Source organism: Macrobrachium rosenbergii, chromosome 55, assembly GCF_040412425.1.
Source record: "Macrobrachium rosenbergii isolate ZJJX-2024 chromosome 55, ASM4041242v1, whole genome shotgun sequence".
NCBI classification, from domain to species: Eukaryota; Metazoa; Arthropoda; class Malacostraca; order Decapoda; family Palaemonidae; genus Macrobrachium; species Macrobrachium rosenbergii.
In genome coordinates this window covers 54,951,985-54,961,984 of record NC_089795.1, presented here as the reverse complement: position 1 = coordinate 54,961,984, position 10,000 = coordinate 54,951,985, and the positions used below count along the sequence as shown (strand labels likewise).

Here is a 10,000-nt window from a genome sequence, read left to right as displayed (position 1 = left end):
AAAATTCACAAAATATCAATATGGACTGGCTAGTAGACCATTCCACTATTAATAGAAGCCTCTGTTTATTAGGAGCGCCTAATGCACAGAACTAATGGGTTTAAACAGACTGTACAGAAGTTTCACCATTATCTCTCTGCCAGTGTATATTTTTATTCTAGCCAAATCAATAAAAGATATAAATATATTAATGAGAGACATTATACACACACATATATGTATGTATATATATATATATATATATATATAATATATATATATATATATATATATATATATATATATATATATATCTCACTGTATTTTGATAATGAAAAGATGTAATTGGGAATGCAGGAAAGAAATTAAAATATACTGAACATATCAGACAACCCATTAAGAGCAACAAATAGGACTTTGTTTTTATAATGGGAGAGAAACATAACATATCCTTGAAATTATTACTGTAATGGTAGTGCAAATTTTTATCTGCTTCTACTACAATACAGTGATAATTACAGATATTCCCACCTCATTAAGCACTTCAGAGTTACCGTAGCATTTCTGGGATATTACTACAATGAAAAAGCACTCGTAAAGAGCTCACCATAAGATCAGTTGATAAGAGAATAAAGCAGCTATGAAGGTTCCTAAGATATGTATAGGAAGAACGGACTAATTTTTCTTTGCTATTGTTCCCAGGTTGGACAATTTTGCATTAAACGACATTTTGAAATTTATTGTTTGTGAATATGAAAATACATGTAACTGTGTGTATGTGAGCAGGAATTTCTATATATATATATATATATATATATATATATATATAATATATATATATATATATATATATATATATATATATATATAAGACTGCTAGTAAAGACCACCGTGTGTCGAAAGGCTATAACCACTCCATTGTTTCACTTTTCCTTCGTTGGTATTTGCCTTTATTTATACATTCATCTTGTTCCATATCTTCGTGAATCACACACACACACACACACATATATATATATATACACATATATGTATTTTTATATATATGTGTATGTATACATATACTGTATATATATATGCATACATACATACATATATATATAGATGTGTGTATATATACATATATAAGCGAATCCTACAGGAAAATGACAGGCAGGAGTTCAGTACCAAGCGCTTTCACGTTTATTAACGCATCGTCTGGGCACACGATGCGGACGATGCGTTAATCACGTGAAAGCGCTTGGTACTGAACTTCTGCCTGTCATTTTCCTGTGGGATTCACATACACTAAATTTTCATCTACTGTGATTTTTTAAGCATATACATATAAATATACACACACATATGGTATATAATTCTTACATGTAAGATCGCCTTACAAAGAGTCGTTTCATCCTGGTATTATTGTTGTGTTTATGTAAAGTAACAAAATGGTCACTCTATAGTTTGGAAATAACCTAAACTTGTCTCCTCTGTGTACAATTTGAGGAAACCAAACAAGAAAGAAATGTTGCTCAAGAATACCAAATTAGCGTTTTAATTTCACTCGGATGCCGCCAAAATTTCCCTCGGTCTGAGTTCTGCAGGTGTAGGATACTCACGCCAGATGTTTTCTTGTCATCGTATTGATATGTTCATTACGTCGTTATACTGTAGATATGATCAAGCAAATATAAATTTCATGATACAGACACTGAATGAAAGAAGAATGTGCTCCTCTTTCATACTGGTTAATTTGTTAAGGAATTTTACCTTCAAACCCTCACTAAATACTGGCAGTTTTTATTACATTATTAGCATTATTACTATTGTTGTTTTTACCATCATCATTAGTATCTTCTAATTATTCCATGATAGACTGTACTACTGATCTTTTTTCCTTTTTCGGTCGGGTGATTCTATAGCTATCTCTCAGGCTGGCCAGACCACCCCTCTTTGATTATCCATCTCTTTTCATAAAGATGAAAAATATAAAACAGACAGCTGACCCTGTCGCTCAGCTTCTTATCAGCCCTCTATCTTTTCCTGTCCACAGAGTCATTCAATTACTCAAGTGCTTGAAGAGCGCAAGCCTTTGAAGTCTATCGCATCTATCAAGGTCTCTGTGGGAATTCATTCCTCTTCTGTGAACTATTTATTGTTTCGGTGATTTAGGCACTAACACCCTCCAACTCAGCACCATCTGCCTGGGTTAGACTACCATAGAGAGCGAGGTCTAGAGCTCCTAAATGGACTTCTCTTCTTGGCAGTCTCTCCAGTTTTGAGGGGCACATATCTGCCCTAGCACAGAATACTGCGCCCATAACAAGGAATAGTCATCACTTTATGTGTGATGTAGATGAACTAACCTCTCTTCATCTCATCAGAAATTGTCGAGCTAGTTTGTTGAACAGAGCAGCAGCTCATCACCGTGAGATATCGGAGCACCACCAGACATTCCAGAGAGTCCACAAAGGATGAAATGCCATCAGTGATCAAGGCATCACTCCCCACTTTGGACGCACAAGGAAATTCCATTACGAAATCGATGCAAATCTCTTTTTAGATTTCTGTAAAAGAAAACTGTTGAGACGGTTTTGTCTGTATGTACATATTAATGTCCCCTCAGATCTTGAAAACTACTGGGCTAGAGGGTGTAAATTGGTATGTTGATCATCAACCCTCCAATCATTAAACATATAAATATCAACTTTCTAGCCTCAGTAAGTTTATATTATATAATTAAAATTATCCATGATCATGCGTCTGGCAACGATATAGGACAGGCCACCACCGGGCCGTGGCCGAAAGTTTCATAGGCCGCAGCTCATACAGCATACAGAAAATTCGATTGCGCCACAGAAACATTGGCGCATTTTTTTTTTGGCCGGTAATACTTTTCACGGCTCTTTTAGTCTTCAGCATTTACTGGTATTTGTTTCAAGTCTGTATTTCCAAAACAGGTAGTGTAAAGATCGGACCCTTGAGAGTCAATCAGCCTGATAGGTCGTTCAGAGCACCTAGTCTTTCAACGCACGGCTCCGTCTCTCTGAGCGATCTCGATACTACTGTATAATCTGCCTCCTATTTCAACATGCAGGTTTGTCGTCGTGAACATAATTCATTTACACCGTCCTTGGTTCTCCTTCTCTTGATGCGTGTTAGTTTGATAGTCATCCAATATTTCCTTTGATTTTATTTCACCAAGGTAAACATTACTAGAACTATCAGTACTCATAAAGTACGAATAGAGTAATTCCATTGAAGTAATCATTTTATCCTGGTCTCAACAAACAGTCAGTATTTAACAGAAGGAAAGATGATTGATTTTAATGAACCCTGTACCTCCCCTTTCCATATAATACACAGCTGGGTTTAACTAGCATTAAAGAAGAACTCCTCGCTGGAAATTTACAACAATTCCAGTATTGGACTCTTATTCTTAAAATTATTATCTGTCAGTTAGTATCTGACAACGAAGGTGGAAAGTCGTTGGTTTTAACAACGTCCCACTGTTTACTTCTTTTGTCTCTGTGCCCACTGCGTTGACAGTTTCATGAACTGTTAGATAATCTATAACAATAAAATCCGAGTGGATCTGATCTTGTTTGTCCTCCTCCGGGTGACAGTAGGGGAGACATGACACAGCCACCCACCACTGCAAACAGGTTTGTCAGAGAGAGAGAGAGGATAGGTAGGAAAAGACAGAACCCTCCTCATGCAAACCCGTTGTTCGTCCCGAGAGAGGGGAGCAGAGGAGAGTAGAGAGATTGGGAGGAGGGAGACAGCAGCTCCAACAAGAAAGAGCTCGTTTATATATAAAGAGAGAGAGAGAGAGAGAGAGTTTGGTTGAGAGTTGGGCGATTCCTTTGGATACTGAATGATTTTATGACTGACATAATTATACACCACATTCAGAACTTATGATGATCGGCCATAGAAGAGAAGATCGAAACTAAAGCATGATTCTTCAAGAGTAACTGAGTAACAGATAACGGAAGATAAAACATGTTCTGCCATTCCATAATCATATCCCCTTGATAATTACATCGTTTTCATAGTTCACTGGAAACGTTATCCCATGAATGTCACCTCGGGTGATATAAAATCTGCAGTTAATTTTATTGTTCTGCGCTGAAAACCCGCAGTAACTCAAGAGGGCTGGCAATCCAGTACAGTTCAAATCATATCATATTCGAAGGGGTCAAACAAACAAATTTGAAAAAAAAAAAAAAAAAACAGCCATTGTTTGTGAGTGATGATTACAAAACAAATGGTACCAGGGCACTTCACAACTTAATGAGTAATCCATACCCCACTTGGCATATCTATTGTTCATGAACGTATTACTGAAGCATGCTCAGAAGGGCAGAGTGATGGAGGAAAGCTAATTCGTTTTAGAATAGCATGACAAGTTAGCGCTATAAAAGAAACCAACAAAGAGGTTAATTACAGCTGAAAACGGGAAAGATGCAAAAGAACTTCAAAAAATGTGAATAGATTTTAGGCAGGATATGGTCAAAGCAAACAAAGCGCATTAGTTATTAATGTTGCCCATTTCAAATTCGCGTGCTTTCAGTTCAGTAATGTCAAAACCAGGTTAGGAATTTTAGAATGTCAGTGAGAACATAGTATTTAACATGTAATTAATATGGTCCTACATTAATTTATTATTACAATCCATTCACAACAAATCTGAGTGGCATTAATAGCCTCATAGTCCCTACCAATGGATTAAAAGTCCTTAGGCCTTAACATACCGAGATGAGATGTACTACAATGCTACTCACTTTACTGTAATGTTTTTAATCTTGTTTTTTTGGGGGGTTTACATGCGAAAGTACAAACATATATACATACACACACACACACACACACACACATATATATATATATATATATATATACTGTATGTGTGTATATATATTTACATACACACACACATATATGTGTGTTTGTATGTATCTGTATGTTAGTGTGGATGTGTATAAAATCTACTGGTCATTTTCGAACTAGACATATATGAATTTGTAATATCTATAATGATTTCTTAACCTCTGAATTTCTTCACACTTTTAGGATATGATTATCATCACTACAGAGCCTAAGATCCAAATGGAGAAGCAAATGGAGAAACTCTGATGTCCGTGAATTCGGTCAGGAGGCGAACATTAAACTCGTTCTTGCATACCGGGTGAGAGTTGCAATTCTGCAAAGGGCGCTAGAAGAATTCTTCATTCGTTTCTTCATTTGGACATTAGATTTTGCGGTGAACAGCGCATCAAGAACGTGGGAAGAAATCGCGAAATCAAAGGGTCGCTGTTACTATCAAAAATACATATGTGAGCGTGAGGTGTATGTCTGCGAGTTAATTGTTGCTCCGTGAATGACTTGATTACTGAGCTTTCATTGAATATCATTTCACGCTGTTTATTTCAAATGACCTTTGCTCCTCTTAAATCTTCGGCAGATATTTGCTGACGGAATCTTTTCACTGTCTTCTCGCATTTCATGTTATTACAGTAAGCTTGCTTCTTTCTCTCTGACCTCCCTCTTCGTGGAATATCATTTAATTATTAAATATTCACTCTTATTTGCAATTTCCCTAATGGAAGCTTTTATGAAATAATATTTTCAATTTCACTTCGCCTTTCTTCCTCGCTGAATAAACTGAAGTCTCATTGTATCTACTTACATAGTTTTTTTTATCAGAGTTAAAATTTCTCTCTCTCTCTTCACCCCCCTCTATCTCTCTCTTCTTTTGGTGTTGTGTTCTTCAGAATTAACCACGTTCATGTGGTTTATTCATTTTCTCTCGATTAGTCTCATATATCAAAGTCGATTTTCTCCACGAATTAATAATGAATTACAAGAGCATTAAAAGAACACAAACATTTATAAACCTATCTCTCTGTCTATAAAACTATATATATATTATATATAAAAATGAATAGTATATTTACATTATAATAAGGAAAAAATATTTATATACATAAATAAATAAATAAGTAGAACCTATGATTCAAATGTCACATACATAAATATAATATATATATATATATATATATATATATAATATATATATATTTATATATTTATATATTATATAAAACTATATATATACATGTGTAATTATAGATTTTTGTTTGTGTGCCTGTTTGTGTTTTGTGTGCGTGGTCATAAAAAAATCAAGATAACTAATCAGATTTTACTTCACCGGGAAAAGTCCCTGGGTTCGATGCTCGATCGACTTAGGAAATCTTTTTCATTAGGAACTTTTGGTCAGCAACTTCGGATAACAAAGGGCATTAGGTTAAGTCAACCTCATCCATAAATGACTATATGAAAATTCATGACCACTACCTCGATATAAGTATATACTGTATATATATATATAGATATATATATATATATATATATATATATATATACATATATATAAGTATATATATATATATATATAACATATATAATATATATATATATATATATATATATATATATATATATATATATATTTAAATGTCATATACACACACATATCTATCTATCTATCTATCAGATCTATCTATCTATATATATATATATATATATATAATAAATATATATATATATATATATACATATACATATACACACACAATACAAATATGTGTGTACAGTATATATTAACCTTTTGTAATAATTCCAAGGCAGCTTAGAACTGCAGTATCTCATGTCAAATTTAATTTTTTTCAAAAAGGATTTCTTTATTTTTCGGAAAGTATAAATTAGCAATGCAGGTATTCCACTAAAGCTTCCTTACACACAAATAGATCTGTATTTCCTAGAAGCCCAAACCGAACGTCCTCAAGTGAAACAAAAGCTATAAACAAAAGATGAATACAGTCTAATCTGTTTCTATCTATTAACTCGAGATTAGGCCTAACTAGAATTCGATTTGGCCTTTTATTCTATAAATTGGTTTCATTTCCTGCTAATTGACGAGGGTTTGTTAATGACAAATTTAATGGTTTAAAGATTAACAGGTGATTTTATTTCCTGCTACAAAAGTAATCCTCTTCCTCGACTGGACATCTACACCGCTTCTACGCCGCTGGGGAGCGCCATCAGTGCACCTCAAGGGGTGCTTGTAGGCGTTATAAAGTTCTTTGCAGCGTCCTTCGGCCCTAGGCTTGCAACCTTTCATTCATTCACTGTACCTCCATTCATGTTAAACTTTCTTCCAACTTTATCCACCTCAGGTGGTGGCAATTATTTCATAGTGCAACTACGGGGTTTCCTCCTGTTACACCTTTCAAACCTACCTACTCTCAATTCCCTTTCCAGAACTGAATGACCTCATAGGTCCCAGTGCTTGGCCTTTGGACTAAACTCCATATTCCATTTCATTCCATTCCAACACCGTTTCTGCTGTGGATCAGTTTGGACTTTCATCCTTGTTGCAGATGGAAACTCTGGTTAGTTAGAATATGCCTGACTTTCGATCAAGAAGCTTTGCCGTTAATCTTTGTTCATTTCGAGGTTCTCTTGCCTGGCTAGATCTAAATGAGAAGTTCTATGGTCCGACTGTGGCTTCCCTTCTATCCTTTTATATAATGCTTCCCCTCGCGCCGTTTTCCTCCAGTTCATTCCTGGCACAAGTTCAGGTTACATTCATAGTAATATGAAAACCCACGGAGAATCAGCTTTTGTCATACCTTTCAAAAGTTCTGTCCCGTCAATAATGTAACTAAATATCCTCACGGTTCAAAAAACACTTTCCGTTTCTGAAAATGTTGATCGAACGACCCCTCAGAATTATTCTTCGTCGCACTAAGAACATACTGTAGTTCTGGAATGAGTATATATATATATGTATACAAATACTATATATATCTATACATATATACATATATATATATATATATATATATATATATATATATATATATATATATATATATATATATATATATATATATATATATATATATATATATAAGAATCAGGGGAAACAGACCGACAAACATCTCATGTTGAAGAGGTAAAGGCATGTATGTCTCTCTACAAGATCAAGTTTATTATGCCAACGTTTCACATCACATGATGCATCTTCAAGTCTGGAAAATTACAGAAAATAAATACTTAAAATGTCACTTATGCAACGGGAAAAACTTCTTTAAAAATTTAAAACATTTACAAATACAAAAATTAAAACAAGAACTTGAAAGGAACACCTACCAAGGCAAGAGCTAAAAAGTGACTAAAAAGACAGGGAGAAAATAAACAAACGAAAGAAAACTATAACGAACGTGGAGAGTAAACAAACGGGCAATTATGCTATAAACAGTTGTGTGGACGACGATTGGGTGTTAAGTGTTGGTACATTAGTTTTTAGTTCTCAAAGTCCGTTTCTGCTCCCCACCAAGGTGTCAGCTTCAGGACGGATTATTGTCAATCCCGAACTATCCAATGTTCGGAACCATTCTAAGATTTGTGGTACCCGTTTGGGTATAAATGATTTTAAAATTATTGGATCTGCCCCTAAGGACGACGAGTTGATGGTGTTTGAGTCGCTTTTTATAAAAACTAATGTACCAACACTTAACACCCAATCGTCGTCCACACAACTGTTTATAGCATAACTGCCTGTTTGTTTACTCTCCACGTTCGTTATAGGTTTCTTTCGTTTGTTTATTTTCTCCCTGTCTTTTAGTCACTTTTAGCTCTTTGCCTTGGTAGGTGTTCCTTTCAAGTTCTTGTTTTAATTTTTGTATTTGTAAATGTTTTAAATTTTTAAAAGTCTTTCCCGTTGCATAAGTGACACTTTTAAAATTATTGTCTGCAATTTTCCAGCCTTGAAAGATGCATCATGTGATGTGAAACGTTGGCATAATAAACGATCTTGTGAGAGACATACATGCCTTTACGTCTTCAACCTGAGATTATATATATATATATATATATATATATATATATATATATATATATATATATATATATACATATACCAGATAAATGAAATACCTCAAAGCATGATTCCAAAGAGCGTGTCATTCCAGGTGCAACATCCCTTCCCAATTTCGGAGGATGTTCTGCCACGTAAGCCTACAGTAAGTGCGAAGTAGCCTTTCACATTCATTCGGATGAAGTGATAGGACCCCCATATGATGCCTCATTCGACAACATGTACGTGTGAATCATTAACGAAAGAGTCCCAAATGACAAGGAAGGAAGCCTTGGTTTCCGCAATGAACGACAGCGCAAATAGCTGTCTTTCCCGCGCTGATGTTTCGATAGGTTTCAGAGGTCCAATTCCGTGAACAATAGTCTACACAGAGCCACAAGTGATGGACGTGATATGAAAGCAAAAGTTGAACGTTTTGATGGCCTTTGTGGTAAAGTCGCTGCTTCCGTTAACATGACTTTATCCGTGACACCACTAAAAGGTTTTCCCCGGTATACTGTTGGCATTACTTAAGGTTCTTTGTAGCGTCCTCTCGGTCCCTAGCTGCAACCCCTTTCATTCCTTTTTCTGGACCTCCGTTCATGTTCTCTTTCTTCATCTTACTTTCCACGCTCAACAGCTGATTCATAGTGCAGCCGCAAGGTTTTCCTCCTATTACAATTTCCCTTTTAGCGCTGAATGACCTCATAGGTCCCAGTGCCTGGCTACATTCTATTCTATTCTACTAGAAGATTTTCAGGTCATTAGCCGGTTCATGCTCTTCGGATTTTGCTAGACACGTCTAAGTCACAACACCATCGATGACATAAATGAAAAAAGGATTAAATTCATGAGCTATCTGCGGAAAGAGGAGGCCACCTGGAATGAAGAGCTTTTTTTAAAGGACAGCGTCAGACAGATTTATTACGACCAGAGCCAAGCCAAAGAAAATGCAGTGATGGAGACTAAGAAAAAATGGAAAGACGTTATGATTCGACAAAAATTTAGCTATTAATTTTGTCATCAGCCAGTTCGGATACCATTCCTCACAACAGTAAATAACAAAGATCCCTGATCAGTGGAAAGGGTGGTACCGGCGTTTCTTACTGGTAG

The 10,000-nt window shown here is 35.3% G+C and overlaps 1 protein-coding gene across 3 annotated transcripts in view; it reads right to left on the bottom strand.

Moving 5' to 3' along the window:
* Nucleotides 1–10,000, bottom strand: part of Gycalpha99B (guanylate cyclase 1 soluble subunit alpha 2) — a 1,063,824-nt gene that overhangs the window by 272,743 nt on the left and 781,081 nt on the right. The window lies entirely within an intron of this gene.